Source organism: Petaurus breviceps, unplaced genomic scaffold (genome assembly GCF_028583685.1).
Source record: "Petaurus breviceps papuanus isolate PSGF00001 unplaced genomic scaffold, PetGlider_PUasm1.0 685, whole genome shotgun sequence".
Classification (NCBI taxonomy): domain Eukaryota; kingdom Metazoa; phylum Chordata; class Mammalia; order Diprotodontia; family Petauridae; genus Petaurus; species Petaurus breviceps.
Window position 1 is genome coordinate 3,187,863 of NW_027186455.1, and position 23,565 is coordinate 3,211,427.

At 39.3% G+C, this 23,565-nt stretch overlaps 1 protein-coding gene and 1 long non-coding RNA gene across 4 annotated transcripts in view; one reads left to right on the forward strand and one right to left on the reverse strand.

Moving 5' to 3' along the window:
• Positions 1-23,565, reverse strand: part of LOC138174108 (uncharacterized) — a 96,764-nt gene that overhangs the window by 31,187 nt on the left and 42,012 nt on the right. The gene's annotated exons all lie outside the window — the stretch shown is intronic.
• The window catches only part of MYOT (myotilin), an 82,710-nt gene continuing 69,589 nt past the window's right edge, over positions 10,445-23,565 (forward strand). For 2 of the 3 annotated variants that reach the window (XM_069104278.1, XM_069104276.1), the window contains exon 1: positions 10,445-10,709. The gene's annotated coding sequence lies outside the window, so the exon portion shown is untranslated. Of the gene's footprint in view, positions 10,710-12,727; positions 12,807-23,565 lie in introns of those variants that run through there. The other variant, XM_069104279.1, reaches the window with a different exon arrangement.

Consider the following 23,565-nt stretch of genomic DNA (forward strand, 5'->3'; position numbering starts at 1 on the left):
GGCTATGTTTCTAATTCTCCAAACTTCATAATCATACTACTATGTAAATACCTTCTCTGTGCTGCCTCCCTTTCATCTCCTTTTTGTGTACTATTTTCCCCCATTGGAATATAAACTCCTTGAGAGTAGGGATTATGTCTTTTTTGCTTATATTTGTATCCCCCAGTGTTTAGCACTATACCTAAAACACAGGAAGCATTTAATAAATGCCTATTGCCTGACAACCTAAGATTTGTTGTCATCTAGTAGTCAGTCAAGGAAGAAGGGAGGAGGGTAGGAAGATAAGTGTCTAGAGCCCAGACCCTGGAGATCCTGAGCACCTGTAAAATTGGAGTTGAAGAACTGAAAACAAATCTCTTCAACTTCACTATTTTTCAGAGGGTAACACTAGCAGTGACAGAAGCCCCTCCCCTAGTTTAATAAATCTCTGGCCTCTAGGATCCTTGGAGGTAGATTCACTTGTAGCATTCTCCAGTAAGGTCAATACTACTGTGTAGAGGGTAAACTGCCCTGCCAAAGCAGATTCCACCTTTTATCTGGACCACATGCACAACAGATACAGAAAAAATGCAAGGACTCCCCAGGGCTTGGTGTCAGAGTCCTCTCCACCTGCATCCTTGGAAATCTTCCTCTCCTACAGAGCTCAGCAGCACCATGGTGCATCGATGCACAGCCAGTTACTGAGAGCGAGCAGTGTTCTGTGTGTGCCAGGCTCACCTCCTCCATGTAGACTTCTTCCTTCCTGATTCATACATACTTACTTAAGCCTGTTGGACTATCCAGCTGTCCTCTCTCCTCCCCCAGACTCCCTACTGGGGCCTTGGGATCTATTTTTAAACTTGTGGTTCTGCACCAAATGAAGAAATCAAGGAAACCGAGAGAAATACTACTATAGGGGGGAGGGGGTGGAGAGGGAGTTTCCTACTCTAGGTGGGTCTCAAAAATATGTGACTCAGACCCAAGCTTTCTTATCAGTTTCAGATCAAGGTCCGGCCAACTTGTCTCAATCACAAAGCACAGAAATCTGTCAGACACTGGGATGGATTACATTACTGACCAAATGAGAGACAGGAATGATCTAAGACTTAAACATGTATTACTTGTGCTTCCTGGATGTTTTTACTCCTAGAACAACCTTAATCTGCTGAATCCAGAATTCTATATCTGGAAGGAACCTTGAGCAGTCTCTTAAACCATTCTCCACCTGACCCCCACACTCCCTCCACAAAAGAGCATAAGTAAATAACCTTAAAGGAGATCTACAGATGGAGTACTACCTATATGTGTTTTAAATGTTCATTGAATATTTAGTATTTTTAAGTGAACCCAAATACTCCATTGCCCTGTCATAGTTTCTACAATTTCCACTGTTCTATGCAACCCTTTGGGGGCAATTGGGAGCACAGTGAATAGAGTCAGGAAGACTCATTTCTTTAGCTCCAATCTCACCTCAGACCCTAGCTGTGTGACCCTGTTTGCCTCAGTTCCTCATCTGTGAATAAGCTGGAGAAGGAAATGGCCAACCACTCTAGTATCTTTGTCAAAGAAACCACAAACAGTACCACAAAGAGTATATGCAACTGAAATGACTGAACAACAACAACAAAATTTGATCTTTTAAATTAAGGCATTGTCTCTGAAAGCCCTTTTTAAAAGTGCAAATCTGTTCATTTTTTTTAAATCCTTCAAAGATTTGTGATTTTGTCAGTGTGTGTGTGTGTATTCTTTCCACCAATGGACAAGATCCCCATTAGTTCAAAAAAGTGAATCCCTCTGAAGTGATCAGTCAATAAACATTTATTAAGCACTTAGCACATATCAGGCACTGTGCTAAGCATGAGGGATAGAAAAAAGACAAAAGACAGCCCCTGCCCTCCAGGAGCTCACAATCCAATGGGGGAGACAACATGCAAACAAACATGTACAAACGTGCTACTTATAGGATGAATAGGAAATAATAGAGAGAAAGCACTAGAATTAAGAAAGACTGAGAAAGGCTTCTTATAGAAGGTGGGTTTTAGCTGGCATATGATGTAAGCCAAGGAGGCAGAGAGTGTGGAAGGATAACATTCATAGCACCTAAGAGATGGAGGCCAGTGTCACTAAATCAAAGGGTATATGGGTGGTAAGGGTTGGGGGTGTAAGAGGTAAGAAGACTAGAGGAGGTGGAGCAGATTATATTTTTTTTAAATAAGAAAGCTATTTATTTCAAGTTTAGCTTCCCTTTCCCAAATATTATTTCTTTCACACAGGATTCTCAATATACAAACTACTCACTTTTTCTTAAGCATTCTAAAGAAAAAAATGCAAATAAAAACTCTGCCTCCAAGGTTAATAATTATGGAATTGGAGAAGAAGCAACATTGTAGGGATTTTTTTTGTAACATAGAAGATATAAAATTTAAGGTGACAAATCCAAAGTCTCCCACATCAGATGCTTATGTACAGCTGGAAAAGAAAACAATAAAGATAACTGCTGTTAGAGTACTTGGAAATACATGTGAACCCTACCCCATTCAGATACTTTTATCTTTGGTCAAAAGAATGAAATAAAGCCAGTTCTGAATAGACGAAGACCAAACAGAAGATCCCGGAGGTGACAGGGGGCGCTAGAGTTGATTAAAATGGAGACTGATGTGGTTTGACCTGCAATTTACGAAGATCACTTTGGAGACTGTGTGGAAGATAGACAAGAGAGGGGAGAGACTTGTAGCAGGCAGACTAACATTCCAAACCTGGAGTGATGAGAGCCTGAGCCAGGGTGATAATATCAGAGGAGAGAAGGGGGAAAGATAAGGCAGGCACAGGATGTGCAAGGTGAGGGACAGTAAGAGACAAAGTAGGCTGGAGAGGTTTGTGAATAGAAATGTCAAAGACAAGGTCTAGACCTAAAGATGAAAAGATACCATATTACTTGAAGAGAGTTTTCACATTCTTCTGCCTGACCTATACATCACCAAGAAAACATTAATCCTGCCCTAATAGCAGAATTAATTAATCCTGAGGAATCAGGGGATGCCTAGAAATTACCTGCAGGATTTTCACAGTAAGTTGAAGCTTGCAAGAAAGTCAATCAGATGTAGTCCAGACAATCAGAAACAATCAAAATCAAAAGAGTGAAAAAATAGAAGAAAAGGTGAAATATTTCATTGGAAAAATAAATGATTTGGAAAACAGATCCAGGAGAAATAATTTAAGAATTATTGAACTACCTGAAAGTCATGATTTAAAAAAAAAAAAAGAGCCTGGATTGTAGAGTCAGTCAGTCTTATCAACAAGTATTTATGAGCCAAAAGGAGCTAAGTGGCATGGTGGCTAAAATGCCAGACCTGGAATCAAGAGGACTTTTTCCTGAGTTCACATCTGACCTCAGACACTTAGTTGCTGTGTGACCCTGAGTAAGCCACTTAACCCTCCTGGGGACACAAACAAAAATGAAACAATTTCTGCCCTAAAGAAACTTCCAGTCTTTCAGATGTACATAAATGAATGTATAAGACGTAAATGCAAAGTAAATTATAGAATGTGGAATATGTCACTTGAACAGAGTTTTAAAGGTAAGAAAAGGCACTGGTGAGAGGAAATGCATTCCAGGTGTGAGGAAGAGCCAAGAGATTGAGTACCACATATGAAGGACAGCAAGGAAGCCAGTTTGACTGGACCATAGAGTGCAGGAAGGAGAATAATGCATAATAAGGCAGGAGAGATAGAACAGGGCTGGGTTGAGAAGGGCTTTAAAAACTAATGGCAAAAAAAAAAAAAGGATCCCTGGAGATATATTTGGAGAAAGAAGAAGATCACAGAGGATAAGACTGTTGCTTAGGGTGAATAGGATAACAACTGACAATAGAGAGAAAGAAAAGTTGTTAAATCTTATTTTGGTTCTGTTTTCTCTACCAAGGAGAATGTCTTTTGTTCCAGTATAACAGAGGGCTTGGGTTGGAGTTTACCCCAAGGAGTATGTTTGGAGATGGGCTATCCTATGAAGCAGGCCTGTGCCCTGGCCACTTCCAGCAAGATGTGGACTTTGGCTTCTTGCACAACCAGAGGCTTCTGACTGATATCATGTGCCACCACCCCTACCATCTCCCCCCACGACAGGGTATCTATATCAAAAAAAGGAGTAGTCACTAAACAGCAAGAGCTGAACACTAAGACTTTGAAGCAAGGGACAACTCCTATTTTCACTCACTTTCTTCTCCCTCTCTTGTGAACATGTGTCTTGGCACTCCAACAACTCTCCCCTTGATTTCCCAGGAATGGAGTGAAGGGATTTCACTCTTCTAAGTGAACCTGAGACTGGATCTCAAAGCCCTGGTCGTCTCTTCTGCTTTATGCTTCTTTCTCTGAACACAGGTGACCAAACAGTGATCCTGAGAGCCTGGTGGACTTCCTTGGAAGATCAGGCATTCCTGGGTTCCTCATATGGTGCCAATTGCCCATCAAGAGATGCCTCCTACAGCTACTATAGTGCTTCTCAGAGCAGAAGACAATCACCAACAGGAAGAGCCCAAACCATGTCCTGGTTTGCCAGAAGATATGGACCTTAAGTAAATTTTCAGAGAGTTCTGAATTCAGGTAATAATAATAAATAATAACAAAAAATAATAATAATAGCTAGAATTTATATAGTTCCTACTATGTGCCAGTCGAATGTGCTAAGTGGTTTACAAAAAGTATCCCATTTGAGTCTCACAATAACCCTGAGAAATAGGTACTATTATTATCCTCAATAGGCTAAGTAACTTGACCAAGGTTATACAGCTAGTATCTGGGGTCACATTTGAACTCAAGTCCACCTGACTTCCAGCCCAGTTCTCTATCTATTATATCACCTAGCTGCCTGTGAAAATGAAATCACTGTTGAGCAGTCCCACAAAATGCTTCACATTTTAATGTTTAAGTAACAATTTCCTAGGAGAGTATAATAGGAAGTATAAGTTACTGTTTCTCTTTTAAGTCTTTGTCAGTTTTCCCTTATGAGTTTTGTATTTTAAACCTTTCTTTTGTGGTAAAGGAAATAAACAGCAATCCTAATGAGGATCATGGCATCTGCAGTACCTACCTCACAGAGAAATTGTGAGATTCAAATAAGACCATGTACACAAAGTGCCTTATAAACTTTAAAGCAGTATCTGTCGACCATTATTATTATTGTGTAGATTATTTATAGTTTTTGTTACTAAAATTAATTCTTTGTGAATATTTTATACAAATGTAATTTTTTATTATTATTAGGATCAGGTCCTAAGAATAGAATCAACGGATCCAGCATTACAATTAATTTTGGAATTCCTATGATGTTCTGTCATGTTACTTAACAAAAAGTCGGCACCAATATGCAGTTCCACCAACAATGTAGTAACAGTTTGTTTCCCTTATAGCTCCTCCAAGATTTACTTTTATCTACTCTATTTGTTTAATTTTATTCAATTCTTTTTGCCAATTTAGTGGGTGTGAGGTAATAGTTTAATAATAATTTGATAATATTTTAATTAAATTAATAATAATTAAAGTGTTAATTCTCCTATTAAGTTGATTAATAATATTCTGTTAATACGTTAAATGTTAATTTTCCTTTGAAAAATATCTATGTTCCTTGATACTACAGCCTATATATTACTCTCTAATATATTCTTTATACCCAAAACAGGAAAATCTTAAACTTCCCCCACTAATATTCTCCAAAGTAACTAACCCATAAGAAAAGAGCTGGCATAGAGATCTTGGCTCTCTTTCTGAGTGGGGGTTGATATTACAGGCCTGAAGAAGGAAAGAGGCTTTAGTCATCATCTGTGTATAGCACGCAGCTGTTCTGTTGTTATGCTGGGCATCCCAAGGCAGCTCCCACAAGTTAAAAACGGAACCCCAGTGGCGACAAGGCCCATGCCGCTAAATTCACTTAACTTTTGGGGGACAGAGCTGAGAGGGACAATTTTTAAATTTCATTTATGATTGAACTCAATTTCCCTATTGATAAAATACTCTAGGACCTACCTTAAATGATTGTTGGAGGAACATATGAGAAAATGGCTACAAAAGAACACTAAAAATTCCGGCCTGCATTTTAAAAGTACAAGCTGTACTATCATGAGATATTTTTTTTATTATTGTTGCAGATGCTGGACAGAGATTGAGGTCAAGTCCCAAGACTCAACCCTTTTGAGATCAGGGTGCCTGTGGCTCTCTTGGCAATAGTTCTTGTCCCTCTCAGCCTCACGATTTATACAAATTTCTCTCCCTTTTTTCTGTCTCCTTTTGGGATAGGGGCATAACCCAGATCCCAAAGATTGTCCAATGGTGGGAGTCAGTGTCTTAGACATTTCTTACTGTCATAGAATTTGGGAACTGAGAAAGACTAGATTGGCAGATCAGGTAAGTCCTGGAGTCACAGTATAGCTGGATCTTAGTAAGACATTTAACAAAGTCTCTTCGGTTTATTAGAGAAGATACAGAGATGTGGTATGGATAAAAGCACAGTCAAATGCATTCATAACTGAATGAATTACTATACCCAAAGAATTTTAGGGAGAGAATCAGTATCAATCAGGAGAAAAACAGTTCTAATTGAGTGTCCTATCTACTCACCATATCAACAAAATTCTATTGAACATTTTAATCAATTATTTGGATAAAGATACACAAAGGGATACTATCAAGTTTGCAAAAGATATGCAGTAAGAGGGAGGGATAATTAATATGATGGACAATAGAATCAGGATCCTGAAAGATCCAAACAAGTGGGAATGATGGGCCAAATCTAATGGGATTATTTTAAAAGTGACAGGTGTAATGTCTTATGCTTGGGTTCAAAAACTTAACACACACTTATGAGATGGAGGATACATAGCTAGAAAGAAGTTTGTATATACAAAGGTTTTGCTTTAATTGACTCCAAGCTCAATGTGAGCCAACAAGGTAACATAGAAGCCAAAAAACAAATAAACAAAAACAAAATTAATGGCAGAAGAGGATAAGTTTATACAATACCTAATATATGATAGGCACTGCACTAAGTACTTTATAAATGTTATCTCATTTATCCTCAAAATAATCTTGGGCAGTAGGTGCTGTTATTATGTCCTCTTTACAGTCAAAGAAACTGAGGCAAATAGAGGTTAAGTGATTTGCCCAAGGTTACACAGCTACTAAGTGTCTAAGGTCAGATGTCAATACTCTTGCTAACTCCAAAGCTAATGTTCTATCCACTACACCACCAAACAACCTTTAACAAAATCTTAGGCTGCATTGGTGGAAGTATTTTGTCCAGCGTGTAAGAGTTCTACCATCCTCTACTCTGGTCAAACTACCTCTAACATCTTCCATTCAGTTCTTGATGTCACATTTTAAATGGAACACGGATAAAGTGAAGAATGTACCAAGGTGAGGTGATCAGGACAGTGAGCAGAATAGAGATCATGCCCTATAAGGATCCCTTGAAGGAGTTAAAGGTGCTCAGGTAAGAGAAGAGAATCCTTGGCAGGGATATCATCACTGTCTTTAAATATTCATATGGAAGAGAAATTAAACTGATTTTGCTTGGCCACAGTGGGTAGAACCAGGACCAAAGGGTAATAGCAAAAATAATAGCTAGTATCTATATGGTGCTTTAAGGTTTACAAAGTGCTTTATGCATGCTCTCTCACTTAATCCTTACAACAAACCTATAAGGTGGTTGCTATTATTATCCCCTTTTTATAGATGAGGAGAATGAGGCTGAGAAAGGTTAAATGACTTGCCCAGAGTCACATAGGCAATAGGTATCTGAAACAGGATTTGAACCCAGGTCTCCCTCACTCCAAATTCAGCATTCCATCTGTTGCACTACAGGGGACAAATTTCACCTTGATATGAGGAAGAGCCTTCTAATCATTAGAAACTAGCCAGCCACAAAATGGACTTCTCCATGAAGCAGTAGGTTTCCCATCCCAAAAATTCTTCTAGCATAGAGTGGACAGGAAAGGAGATTCTCAAATGGGGTAATAGGTTGGCATAGATTATCTCTATGATCCTTTCCAACTGTAAAATTCTCTCTATATGGGAGATTACCTTGCCCAAGCCACTTATTTTTCAGGTATGAAAACTGAGGCCCAGAAGGGGGTAAGATTTGCCCAAAGTTAGGGGCACAGCTCAGATTGAAACTTTAGCTTACTGATTCCAGTTCCTAGTTGTCTGCCCACACTATACCACATTTCCTTCTTCATGGAGACCTCCTGATTTCCAGCTTAGAACTTTTCCTTTTCTACTGTTTGTGTCTCATGAAGATACCTAGAGAACATTGGAGAGGAAGATTTGAAAGCAACATCATATGTAAAGACATTAAAAACAATTAGGAAAAGCAGCCCAAAAGATTTGGGAGTTTCAGACTGCTGTTAACAATGATATTTCACAAGGATTTGTATCATCATAAATATATTAACATTTTACTTTGCTCCCAAAGGACATCATTTTGATGGTATTACTAACAATAATAATAATAGACATGTACATAGTGCTTTAAAGTTTGCAAAGAACTTTATAAATAAATAACTCATCTGAGTCTGACAGTAAGTCTAAACGGTCATTACTACTGTGTTATCACCCCATTTTACAAATGAAGAAACTGAGGCTCAAGTTCTGAAAATGACAAGTGGTACTTATATAGTTTACCTTTTTTAAATTTATTTTATTTCCAGTTCACAAAACAAGGATTTACATAACACCATACAATAAAAAGATGATTGCACATGAAATTGAAAATCTATCAAGTGCAACTTGCTATTCTCTCCAAATACACCACAAAATTATTATGCAAATTTCCTTTAATTTTTTTCCTTCCTTCTCAAACAGTATTAAATGTAAAGTTGTGTTTTTATAGGGAATCCTCTTTTCAGGTTGTACTATGTACATGGAAATGTTCTTTTTTATTTTGTCTTTATGTATTTATGTTCAAAATGAATAAAAAAATTTTAAAAATGAACAGGTTCAGAGAGTGGCCTGCTCATGATCAGACAGTTAGTAAGGATCCAAAGTAGGATCTGGACCTAGTTCTTCCTGCTTCCAGTTTAAGCACTATTCATTACACCCTGCTGCCTCTCATTAGACCTAGTTGTTCACATGTTCCATGTTCACAAATTCCATGTAAAGAACTAAACTGCTGAAAGTGGGGGTAGAACAGAAAAGCGAGTCCCCCCCCACTAAAGATGTCTTTGAGGGATACATCTCACTCTAATAAAACTCAACATATAGAAATCTAAACTTACAAAACCTAAACAAGGAGTTATTTTTCACATTATAATGGGGTTGCCTTAAATAACCAGCTTCCTTGATTTTTTTTTTTTTTTGCTTTTTGGAGGGCAATTGGGGATAAGTGACTTGCCCAGGGTCACAAGGCTAGTTTTTGTGTTGTGTCTGAGGCCAGATTTGAACTCAGGTCCTCCTGACTCCAGGGCCGATTCTCTATTCACTGTGCCACCTAGCCATCCCTCTTACTTGAGTTTTTAAAACTATGCTCCAATTTACAAAAATTTGGTTAACACATTTCAGGGACATGTCCATTGAAAAAAGTGCTATTTACAAAATGCCCTGATATTTGCGATTTTAAAAATCTGGGAAGAAAGCCATTGACCTCTGGGTACATTTTGGAAACCAAAGTCTAGGTAGGATCTTAGATGTAGAGCTACAAGCTCTAATGGCTCCATGGGTCATTTTATCCAAACCCCTCATTTTCGAGGATCAAGAAAATAAAGTCCAGTGAAGTTAAGGGACTTACTCAAGGTCATACAGGTAGCAAATCATGGAGCTAGGACTTGAACCTGGATCCTCTATCTGCAAATCCATCCCTCTCCCCATTTTGCCATGCTGCCTCTCCACTTAATACTCCATTGTCTTCCACTTTTCCTAGCCTCAATGGGACCAGAATATACATTTGTTGAACTGGACATACAGTAAATGGAATTTTTGGTTTAAACACACCAAGGTCAACCACTAACTCTGCATCACTTTCTTAAGGTTTCCAGTCCATCCTTTTAAAAAAAATTGAGGACTGGATTAGATACTCTCTGAGGTCCCTTTTCTGTTCTCAAAATCTATAACTCCACAAGTCTTGAGATTCCAATAAAGAATGCCTTTCACACATCTAAAAATATTTCTCCCATCCTACAGCCTTCCACACATCTGAAGCTTAAATTTCTGGATTCAGTGAACTTGTGGTCCCAACCTAAGCAGCCATGGGCGATATCTCCTGCCCTGTGGGTTGAGACGCACAGCTTGTATTTCCTTTAAAAGCCAAGATCAAAATTCTCCACATTCCAGCTAAAAATGCCTTGCTCACCATGAACCTTTGGCTTCTGCCTTGTCTTTTATCTGCCTTATTCCTACTTAGATTTGAGGTGTAATTCTCAACGGTTAACCCAGGGTCACATACTTTTAGCCCCTCCAAAGGGAGGACTGACATTCCCAGAAGGATGGGGCAGCAATGGCTGCATTGTAGGGGTGGACCCGTGGGGACCCTTCCCTGTCAGGACTGGAAGATGCTTTAGTTTCTGTGCACACAGCTGACATTCCAGCTATGCCCCTCCTCACTGGGGAGTGGGAATATGCATCAGACAAACCCAATCTTGAAGGGAGCTCTCAGTGGGCACACATAGGACTGTCTTTGAACAAATCTCCATCACTGTCTCAAAAAGGCAGCATCCAGAATCAGACACAGAGTGGAAGACACTGAGGCTGTGAGTACCTTTGGTGATAAGGTTTCTGGTTGGTTGACTGGTTGGGCTTTCTCATGCCACATTTGTCCAGTTTGTTCTCTCTATAGTACAGAAGAGGGAATCTAAGTGCTTCCCTTGTGTCCCAAAGATGGAGGAAAGGGCCCAGCTCTTGAGGTTTGTGATTTTTTTTTCAGAGAGACTATCTAGATGTTAGAGTGTTGGTATCCTCCCTCTACTTTTAGAGCCAAATTCTTTCCTTCCTCCCTTCCTTAGTCCCTCCCCCTCCCTCCCTTCCTTCCTTCCTGCTCTATCTCGGCTCAGCAGTTGAGACTTGCTTTAGTCCAGTAATTCCTTTCAATTCAACCCTCAGTGATGGGCTGCCTGTATCTAAACATTTGAGCCTATGAGACCTCTCATCATTTTTGGTGACACAGCATGGGACAGTGAATAGAGTACTACAGCTGGAAATAGGAACCCCTGGATTTAAATGGCTCCTCAGATATTTCCTAGTTGTGTGACCCCAGGCAAATCTCATAACCTCTCTGTCCCTCAGTTTCCTCATCTATAAAGTTTAGGAGGTTGCAATCAATGGCATCTAAGGTCTCTTCCTGATCTTTATCCACATCTAAGATTCTTTTCTTCCTTCCTCTTTCCTTTCCTCTTTTCCATCCCCTTCTCTTTTCTCTACTGTATTTTCCAAAAATATTTCTTTGAATATCCACTGTGCACAAAGCACTGTTAGATGCTATAAAGGATACAAAAAATGCAGAGTCCCTCAGAGTATCTCTGAATCTCAAATATCTGTGAGAGTCACCAAGATCTCCAGGGACCACGTTGATTTGTTTGATTTGTGGTCACACATGGAGCCAAGACAAGACTTTGGTTAGTAGGAGCCTTAGAAAGACAAGCAGCCCCTCCATCTAGCATGCTTAGTACAGGTGCTTTATAAATGTTTTGTGGAATGAATGAATGAATGAGTGAATGAGTGAATGAATGAATGACCCACTTAAACCAGCATCATCCAGGGCCCTTTCTGAGCCTTTGGCTCTGTACTGGAAACATTCTCACATAGGGAAGGTAGGAAACTTTGAGAAAATTCAAAAGGACAGGGCTGTAGGTAACCAAAATTCTGAACAACACAACCCCGGGGCGGGGCGGCGGAAGATTAAGAGGAACTTGGCTGGGAGTCAAGAGACATTTACTGTAGCTCTATCTTTACCACTAAGTAGCGAGATTTGGGGTCTAGCCCTGCTACCTACTACCTCTGTCATCATGGGCAAATCACTTAATTTTGGGGGCCTCAGTTTTACCCTTCTCTTAAATAAAAAGGGTTGAATTAGATCAGGGCTTCTTAACCTGTGAACTTATTTAAAAAATACTTTGACATCTGTATTTCAATAGAAGTGGCTTCTTTGTAATTATTTTATGCATTTAAAACGATGATTCTGAGAAGGGGTTCATGACACAAGGAAAGGTCTAGAACCCTTGAACTTGATGATATTTAAGTTCCCTTCCAGTTCTAGTCTATCTCACTGCTATATGATCTTGAGAAAGTCACATCCTGTCTTTGGGCCTCATTTTCTCCATCTGTGAAATGAGGGGATTGGACTGGCTGGTTTCTAGTTTTTATATTTGTATTCTTGGTGCCTGGAACATAGTAGGTTCTTAATAGATGCTTATTTATTAATGTTAATAAATTAAAATTTACTTAATAGCTTTATATCGATTAACAAATGAACAAAAATAAGTTATTAATAAATCCTCTTTGATTGATTGCTTCTAAAATAACTTCTAGCACTGTAATTCAATTTAAATAACCACTTGTCTTCCCATCTCATGAATCAGGGTCCAGAAGGGACACGCTTCTTAGACATTTGGGTTTGTTTTGCTTCATTGTAATTATTTGTTACAAGGGAGAGCTTTTTTTAGTTATAAGGAGGAGCGAAAGAGTGATAGGCATGTTAAAAGAGGAGGAGGAGAAAGAAGAGGAGAAGGAGGAGAAGGGGAAGAGGAGAAGGAGGAAGAGGAGGAAAAAGAAGCTTCGAACCATTTTTAAACTACACAGAAGAGAGAAAGAAGGAAGTTCAGAAAGGGACGGAGACAAGCAGGGCAGTGCTGGTACGACTGTGTTAAATTTAATATATACTTTTAAAAAACCAAAATGTTTAGAACAGATTTGTGGTTTCATATACAAGCCTCTTTTTCTGTTCTTTGAATATGGAAATGTTTGGGTTTGCTGATATTTGTCAAGCTCACAATAAAAAATTAAAAGAATGAACTGTTTTCTGAAAGGTGATGAGTAATTGATTTCTATTGAAGAAAGAAATAGAGGAGAAATCTTTGAGCCCTAGGAAGCAGAAGGAAGCTGTGGAATCACTTTTTAGTATAGGGTAAATATCTGCCTTAGCGGAATGAGTTCTTGAGTGTGGAAAGGAGCTAGATGTTGTAGCTCTTGCCCTTCCTTTCTAGTCCTAGGATTCTGTCAGTTATTCTAAGATCAAAAATCATTCCTGGAGTTTGGTGGAAAAAAATAGCACTGGAGTCTGACTGTCCAACAGGCTAAGACTTAGTACTTAGCAGTAACTATTGCCAACGTTCTTGAAGTCCAAGGGTTTTTCTCTTTCTGGCCATCAGTGAAGACACAGCTGGAATTATTTCAATCATGGCCAACATTCTGTGAACACAGAAGGAGGTGGGCAGAACGGTATTGAAGGCAGGAACTTGCATTGTTTCTCTAACCAAACCAATAGAAATATTAATAATGGTTCACATTTATACAGTGCATGTGAGGATTGCAAAGTATTTTATATACATTATCTCTTTTGCTCCTCACAATAACCCTATAAGATTAGGTATTATTATTGTCCCTATTTTATAGATGAAGAAACTGAGACAATTTAAGGGGCTTGCCCCATATCACACAGTTAATACCTGAGGTAGGTTTCAAGCCCAGTTTTTCCTCACTCCCTGTCCTGCATTCTCTCCACTGTGACACACTGCCTCTCATCTGCCATTCATATGTTGGGCTAAGCTGGGTACTGACTGGAATGGCTTCTGAAGCAGCGCTGGGAATGAAGATGGTGACCATCAGGGATTCTGGCTCGGTGTACCTTTTACTATTTGGTTGACAAGATTCTCAGTAACTTGGCAAGAACTTGAGTGAAGACCTGAGGTCCTAAAATTGCCATTCTGTGGATAACTCACTTCCAGCCTAGCAGAATGTGACTTCTAGGATTAACTACTAGCAACCAAATGAAGGTATCATAGGATCCTGGCTTTAGAGTTAGAAGGGCCCAGGGGCGGCTAGGTGGCTTAGTGAATAGAGCACCGGTTCTGGAGTCAAGAGGACCTGAGTTCAAATCTGACCTCAGAAACATAACACTCACTAGCTGTGTGGCCTTTGGCAAGTCACTTAACCCCAACTGCCCTGCCTTCCCCACTCCAAAAAAAAAAAGAGTTAGAGGGGCCTTTAGAGGTCATCTAGTTGAAACCTCTCATTTGATAGATGAAGAGACCAAGATCTAGAGAAGTCAGGTGACTTGCCCAAGAACAATTAAGCACCAACTCACAAATCTGGGACATAAACCAAGATCCTTGTACTCTAGATTCTGCTGCTGTCCCATTACACCATGCAGTCCCCTAGGTGAGCCAAAAACAAATCAAGCCAAGTTTCTGTTTGAAGCTAAAATAGAACCAGTTATTTCTCCTGAGAATAATTGCATACCTGGCTCTCAGCTCTCACCTTGATGTTCTTACCCATCTCCCAGAGGAGCTAGGTTGACTAATTAGCTGATACTGGCAAGAGTACATCACAACAGGTGCTAAAGCCTATTACTGGCAGTAATGTGTGGCATAAGCTACTTCTTATCCTTGTTCTCAATTGCAGATTTCATTTGGTGAGATGATGTCAAGGCCAGCTTGATAGACAAGTTATCTAAATATTCAGCCCCTGGCAGGCAGAGTTTGGCTCCACTATATTTTTAGTGCCTTTCTACTTAGCAGTCTAGTCGGCTGAAGAAAAGCCAACAATCTGAATTCACCACCTTCATCTGTCCCTTCACAACTTGCATGACATACAATTACCCCTATGAGATTTAGCCAGGAGCTTTGTCTTCCATTCTTCGGCAAAACTTCCAAGGGTCACCCACAATTTCCATTAGGTATTGCTAAAGGCATTTCCCAACCAGGGCAGTGGTATGGGGAATCAGTGTTTCCTTGACAGCAACCATTTCCCTGGAGAAGAAAGAATGAAATCCTAGTCCTTGAATAAGAATGTGTAGTGCATCTACTTCATGACTTCAACAGGCCTGATACTAGACTATCTAGCCCAGGTGGTCCTAACCATGTATTGAGAGAGTGAGAAGTGAAAAGACATCACTTAAGCAGTAGTTTCCACTTTATTCCATTTGGGTTTAACCCTGCACATTTTATTTGACTGCAATCTTGTACAGCTTGACAGAAGAGATTTATCCAGCACCAGCTGTCCCATATTTTAAAACTATACAACAGAGGTAAAATTAGAAGCAAGTGAAGATCATGTTGCTTACAAAGAATTCTGCCATGCATCCCACAGATTCCCTGAGTTATTACCCGTTGTCCCAAACATCATTATCATAGAATATAGGAATTTCTGAGTTGGTACAGACATTAGAGTACAGAATGTCAGGTCTAAAAAGGACCTTAGAACATAGAGCATAAAATGTCAGAAATGGAAGGAACCTTAGGACATAGAATGCCAGACCTGGAAGGGAACTTAGAGATCATCTGGTTCAACCTTCTCATTTTACAGAGGAAGAAACTGACTCTCCAAGAGCCCAAGGTCAAACGTTAAGTTGATGTCAAGGCCAGGACTTCTCCTTTCCAGCGCCATGGTTTTTCAGCATTGTTGCTGCTTTTCTTGGACACAGACTAAGGAGTTATGCCACGGGGGAGACAATATGTATATCCTAGAAAAGATTAGACAGTCCCTAACTAGAGGATTTTGCATTTCATGCATATAAATACGAGCCCAGAGATATATTTTATGGGATAACAGGGAAATGTTACCAGAACAGAAGGTGAATGTAGTCCATCATCACAGACCCTATCACCTACCGGCTTACTGTTTCAAGAATTTTCCAACTTGCATCAACGGCTTAAATTAGACTCGGGCTCAGAAGAAGGTTCAACTGTTTGTGGAATCAAACAAGTGGCTCCAAATGTCATTGAGCTGCTCACAGTTAATGAGTGAGATGATTTATCTGATGAGTGAAGATAATTCTAATAAAAATTCTTCTTGATTACCAAAGCACTTATTTTCAAAAACACTGACTGCTAAATATTTACCATGAAGTGATCATTGATCTGAAGCTGGAAAGGATCTTAGGGATCATCTAGTCAGAATCCCTCATTTGACAGAGGAAGAAATTAAGACCCTTTCCCAAGGTCACACAGGTGACAGGTAACCTAGCAGACTACAGACTTCTGACTACATATACTTCTGACCATGACACCTCTCAATTCAATTCAACACACATTTAATTTAGTGCTTACCTGCCACAGATTAGGATAACTTGTTCATCTCAAGGAAACAAGGTTAACAAGCTTATTGTACTATAAACAAGAGAGGACATAATCCTAAGGATTCTTTAATGTGAAATCTTTTTTTTCTTTTTTTTTTTGCCTTTTGGAGGTTAGTTGGGGTTAAGTAACTTGCCCAAGGTTATACAACTAGTCTTTTTGTGGGGGTGTTAAGTGTCTGAGGCCTGAACCGAACTCAGGTCCTCCTGACTCCGGGGCTGGCACTTTTCTCACTGTGCCACCTAGCCACCCCATCAATGTGAAATCTTAACAAGTGAATCTGGCTGGTTTGATAATGGGTTGGTTAATGAGGTGGCTCTTCTTGCTGATGCTAACCCCATTATCCTTAATTCCATTCCCTACTGCTTGCCCCTTTGATTTTCTCTCTGTCTTTCTGTGTCTCTAACTCTATCTCTGTGTCTGTCTCTGTCTGTGTGTGTGTGTGTGTGTGTGTCTCTCTCTCCTTCCCCTGGTTAATTTTCAACTTCTCCTTAACTATTGACTCCATCCTTGATACTTTTAAACATGCCCAAGTCTTCCCCATCTTTAAAAAAATCTCGTTTGACCTGAACTCAATTAACCAACCCTCCAAGCTACTCTTCTCTATATTTTTACTCCTCTTCACACCCAAACTCCTAGAAAAAGCTGTCTACAACGACTGCCTCCACTTTCTCATTTATTAGCTTCTCAAGTCCTTACAATCTGGCTTCACATCCTAGCACTGACTCAAACGGCTCTCTCTCTGAGCACCAAAAGTCTTTTTTACTTCTAAATCCAATGTCCTCTTCTCAATCTTCATCCTCTTTGACCTCTCTATAATACCTGACACTATTGACCAAATAGCTTCATCCAGACACTTTCTCTCCCTAGATTTTTGAGACAATGCTATCTGGTTGTCTTCCTGCATGAGAGACCCATCATCAGGCTCCCTTGCAGAACTGTCCATGCCCCAATGCCTGTTTGTGCATATTCTCCAGGGATCTCTCCTCTTCTCTCTCTACACTGTTTGCTTGGTGATCTTATTACCTGCCATGAATTCACTTGTCATGGGATGTCATATTTAGAGAACAACCAATCAAGTAAGTTCGTCTGGCACATAAAATGTCTTGGAGAGGAGTGTGAGTGGCCTGAAAAGATAGACTGGATCCAGATCATAAAAGTCTTTAAATGGTAAACAGAGGAGAGATTGTATTTTATCCTAAAGACAATGGACAGACAGAATCTTCTTGGCCAAGAGAGTGGCAATCTTGAACTTAAATTTTAGGAATGCTAATTTGGCAGCTGTGTAGAGAAGAGTATAGAGACTGGCGCAACCTGAGGTCAGAAAATCAATTAAGGGATTATTGCAATAGCCCAATTGAAAGGCAAAGAGAACATAAATTAGGATGATTGTGCTGTGAATAGAGAGAAGGAAATGGATTACAGAAGTTAAGGTGGTGGAATTGGCTAGGCTGTGAACCTGATGATCTATAAAAATGGTTGTTTCCTCCTCATAAATAATGAAGTGAAGAAAAGGGGTGGTGGATTTAGGAGGAGAGATAATGAATTCTATGTTGAATTGTGTTAAGTTTGAGATGTCTATGGTACACCCAGGTAGAGATATCTAGCAGAACATTGGAGAAACAGGAATGGATATGAGAATAGAAATGAAGACTGGATATGTCAATTTGGGAGTCATCTGCAAAGATATGATAATCTTATTTAGCTGGAGCACAGAGTTTATTGAGAACAGCATGAATGAAGTCTAGAAATGTAGAGGGAGTTTCCTGGCTTTTTTCACCTTGAGCTGGAGCAGGAGAATTGGGCTGAATGTATCCATTCAATAAGCATTTATTAAGCAACGACTATGTGTTAGGCATTGGGGATACAAAGACTAAAATAATCCCTGCCCTCAAGCTTACATTCTTCTAGGGATATAAAACAAGTACACAAATGAATAGAAAATATGTAAGTACCAGTATATGAGTGAATGGTGGGAGCTAGATGGCTCAGTGGGTAGAGTATCAGACCTGGAATCAGGAAGATTTATCTTCCTGGGTTCAAATCTGACCTCACTCATTAGTTATGTGACCCTAGGCAAGTCACTTAACTTCTGTTTTCCTAAAGAAAGAAATGGCAAATCACTCTAGTATTTTTGCCAAGAAAATCCTGTATGGGTCACAAAGAGTCAGACATGACTGAATAACAACAACAAATAGAAGTTAATATAAATGTAAATAATATATATGTAATTAAAAGTGAATATATATATATGTACAAGTACATAAATAAATATAAAATCTATAATAATGACTTGCATTTTTAGAGAACTTTAAGGTTTTCAAAGTGCTTTACATACAGTGTCTCACTTGAATCTCACAACAATTTTGTGATGTAAGAGATTATTATCATCCCCTGTTACGGAAATTAAGTCTCAAAAAAGTTAACTGCCTTGCCCAGGCTCACACAGTTAGTGTCTGAGGCAAAGAGTTAAACTCAAGCCGTCTTGATTCCAAGCTCAGCACTCTATTCACTAGGCTCACAATTGGGAGAGAGTCCTAACAGCTGGAGGTAGGAGAATCAGAAAAGGTGCAGTGTAGAAGCAGCCTTGAATGAATGAGTTCATTCTTTCTACAAGCAATCATTGAGCTCTTATGTACAAACACAGAGGTGAATAAGACCCAGCTCCTGTTCTCATGGAGCAATTCAGCAGAAATTTACATTCCAAGGATACAGATGTATTCTCAAGTAACCAGCCTATGACTGGTGTATTGGTACAGGAAAAGCATAACATAAAAAGCTCCCTAATTCTATGGTTGGAACCAGTCTAGGAAGCAAGCTAATCTTATTCATGATGCTTTCCATACAGCTCAACCTTTTCCCCTGGTCTTTCTTAGAACCAATATCCAACTAAAGCCTGATTCCTTTGCAGACAAAGTCTATATTTGATCATTTCCATCTCTTACTCTGCCTTCTCCCTACTTCCTCACATATGCCCCCTCCCAGCACCCTTATACAACCTCCTACCCCTAAGACTTCCCAGTGTGGCACCTGGGAAAGAGTGAGGCTGATGATTTTGGGCAATTGTGCCTCACTTATATCCACTTCACAAGCAAATGAAGAAATCACCCTGTGATGTCATTGGTCCTCTTTGAAAACAAAGGACCAACAGTAGATTTACATAAAATAAAACTTTTATACAACATCAAAATACAAATAATCTATATGACAAAGCAATACAACAAATGGAAAAACAATAGGGTAAGAAATATTTTTAACAAGTACAGATAAAAACTTGACATCTAAATTTATTAGGAACTGTATAAAATATCCAAAGGCAACATCTAATCCCTAATGGAGAAATGAGCAAGAGATGTAAGTTGGGGAGATAAGCAGTCGATTCAATTCAATAAGCATTTGTTAACCAGCTACTATGTGACAGACACTGTTATAGGCACTGAGAATTCAAAATTAAAAACAAAAGTCTCTGCTCTTGAGGATCTTATATGCTATTGGGGGAAACTAATTATACACTTTAAAAAATACAAAATAGTTTCCAAGAGGAAGATACAAATATACTATGAAAGGCAGGTTGTTAACCACAGAACTGGAATTCTAGAGGGCACAGTGGAAAGGTAGAAGGTGATAGGACAGGGGCATGAGAAAGCAGGAAGAGGTGGTCAGGGAAGGGTGCTTTAGCCTAGAAAGTCTTCAATTTAGAAACACAGAGATTCTGAATGGAGACATTGGATAGCAGATTATTTCACAGTAGCAATGGTAATATTGACTTGATTATCAATTAAAAAGGTGGAGAGAAAAAAGAAGATGCATACACATGGAAGTAGTAGGGCAGATAGTGAGTCCCTCATCCTGCCTAATCCATCAATGCAGTATTAAGGAGAGTTCTGGGGCCTGGAGGGTTATGGAGGCATGGTGCATGTTAGAGGTACTTACCCTCCAATCCTCAACCTGATGAACTCTGCTCCAGAGTTCACTGTCAGCTCAACAACAACTTTAAGTAAGACAACAAAGAACTTTTCTGGGAGTCAGAGTTGTGCCCTATTAAAAGAGAGAGCCCACAGCTTCATGCAGGAACTCACATCTGGCCCTGTGTTCCCAGACCCACCCACATCTGGGCTTAATATTTTACTGGGATTGCCAAAACACCACTTTCAAGAATGAGGAGCTCTACAAACTAAAGCCTCCCATCAATTTCTACCTGACACTTCTTTGGCACAAGAGAATCACCTCTCTCTGCCTGCAACAAACAAACCAAAGAAACATTTTTTTAACTACTTAAAATAAGGAACATGAAAAAGTGGAGGGAAGGAGGTAGCAAATCAATATAGCAAAACGAAACATTCAGAATTTAGGCTTATTGACATCAGGATGCTAGGCTATCTCTTCCATGAGTCTCCCTTATTTCTTCTTCCCCATTTCAATCACATCATCCCTAATGACAGGCTTACCTCCATCCCCAGATTAACAGATCCCCTCTTGTCAACCAGCTTTTAGCCTGTAGTAGCATAATGAGCACTGTTCTCCCTACCTCCCCATAGCTAGGGAGATAGTCTTCTACCTGCACCGTAAAATAAGGCAACATCTGCATATTCATTTACCTGGAAGTCTTTGAACTCCAGTTTCCTAACTGTCCTTACTACTTGGTCCTCAGCCCATCTAGACCCTAATACATCGGCTTTTGTCTTTTGGGTGAGGGAAAGGAAGAAGGAAGCTTCTACTTGAGAAGAATGGAAGCAGCTTGAGCATGAAACTTCTTTTTTTAATTTCCCTTTATATTGTGAACTTAACAAATACGTAAAGGGCAAACATTTCAACATACAAAAATGAAAGAAGAGAATTGTATATGAAAACATGAACTTCTTTTACAATTTAACTTTTTAAGAGCATGTTAAACTTGACAAGGTAGTCACAAAAGTGCCTTGTCTGAGTCTCCTTATGAACTCGTCTTCTTTTATTTTAATGTTTTATTGATGTTCTTTTTTTTTTTTTGCATCTGTTATTTCATACTAAAACACACTCCTCCATAGAAGCCCTTCCTTATAACAAGTATAGGCAAAAATAACTAATCAACATCTTAGCTATATTTTAGAATTTATTTCTCTGTTTGGTTGTTGTTTTTTTAAACATGCCCAATACAGTAATTTGTTTTACTTGATTATATATGTTTATAAGAGGGGTTTTGGTTTTCTTTCTTTCTTGACTGAGTGAGGGAAGAGAGAATTAAGAAAAACATAATGTGGATCTGAAAATAGAATAAATTTTTAAATTAAAAAATTAATTTAAATGTGTCCCTTTTTGGACATTGAAAATGCAAGAATTTGGCTTGATTATGAATATTTGTTATGAGTTTTGTCTTCTTTTTTAATGGGGAGAGGTAGGAGAGAGAAAATACATATTTGTTCACTAGAAAAAAAATTTTTAAATAATAAATAAAATGTTTCTCATTCTGCATCTCTATTACAAAACTTCTCTGCCAAGACTCAAGAGGTATGAAATAGCATTATTCTTCTGGAACTATCATTGGTCACTGAATTGATCAGAAGTCTGCAGTTTTTCAAAAGCATTTTTCTTTGCATTATTCTGATTATCAGGCAAATTGTTTTCCTGTGAGTAGTTTCCAGTGCTGGACCTTATACAAGATGCCCAAGGAAATGTTGTATAGCTACCTCTGTGCTAAGGGGAGGGGTTTGTGGAGATTCCTTTAAGTTCCTTTCACAACAGTAGAGGTTGTTTTTTTTTGCTTTTTGGAGGGCAATTGGTGTTAAGTTACTTGCCCAAGGTCACATGACTAGTTTTTGTGTTAAGTGTCTGAGGCCACATTTGAACTCAGGTCCTCCTGACTCCAGGGTGGTGCTCTGTTCACTGCACCACCTAGCCCCCAAGAGGTTAATTATTAAGTAGAATCTTGTAGGTCCTATACCCAAGAGGGAACTCAAAGCCACAGTAATGTTAGTTTACATTTCTATGGCTCTTTAAATTTTCCTAGGCATTCTTCTCATAACAACATCAAGACATTGTATTTATTCTTCTTCCCATTTTAAAGATAAGGAAATTGAAGCCCAAGGAAGTTAAAGTACTTCCAAGGTCATACAGTTGGTAACAGAATTTAGATTCTAACCTAGATCTTCTACTCCTACACTGCCTTGCTGCTACTCCTATGTCATAGGATAAAATGTTGAAGGAAGTGAAATTGTTTAGCCCCAAGGAGGGGGAGGGAAGGAGAGCATGAGAGGAATGCTCTTTATCTGAAGGGCTATCATATGAGAGAGAGATTGGAGAATTTTGTGTAGCTACACAAGAGAGAGCTGGGTAAAAGTTAGAAGGAAGCAGAGATTAGCTTCATATAAAGACAGTTTCTAGCAATGGCAGCTATCTATAAACTAGAATCGAGAAGTAGTGAGCTTCTCATTGAAACTGTTAGAGCTGAGGTGAGATGACTAGCTATCCTAAAGGCGTTCTTGCAGAGAGTAGAGGGCTGGACTAGATGACCTCTAAGGGCCCTTCCAACTCTAGGAGTCTAAATGCAGACTTCTTATGGTCACCCATGTACCTGGAAAAGTATGGAAAGTAAAGATTATTTGTATAGGCCACTGGGGAAAGACGCAATTGCCCTTGAGGGGAGTGCCACCCCACCCACCATCTGCTGCCAAGCAGGATGCTGACAGGGAAGTTGGCCAGGGGCATCTTGCTTTTAATTTGCAAAGCTGACTTAATGCTACCCAGTATCCTCTTGGGGACTCTTCTCATTACTCAGGGCTCCATCAGCACACATGGCTGTAGAGGTGGTAACCTGATTCCCAGCTAACAAGGCAGTCAAAGTCTTAGCTGTCCCCAATACACATTTACTCCATTTATTCTTCTTGGAAAAGAAGAATAACAGCTTGTTCATGGAAGAGAGATGGAAACAATGGAGTCAATAGAAATTCAGAGTGCTCTTAAAATTCAAGACCTCATCTGAAGGGAATGGAATTGAAAGGTATAAATCCCTCCCTCAAAGGTTTTCTTTTGGAGACCTAACCCCAAAACTTCTTCCAGCTCACTGACCTACATGGAAGCAACACAAGGTATAGCGGGATTGAGACAGAATTTTGGAGGTAAGGAGATGTGCCAAACCCACTGCTACTCTCAAAATGGCACTATCAAGTTGTATTCAAAATCATCCCACCATTAGAGATCCATTCCTTTGCACAATAGGAATGAGCCCCCTCTGTGGCCTCTTTTAAAATGAAAATCTCCCTAGCAGGAGTATCATATCAAACAATTATTAATTTATTTACTAGAGATTAACAAACTTGGAACTCCAGGGTCCAAGAGGGAA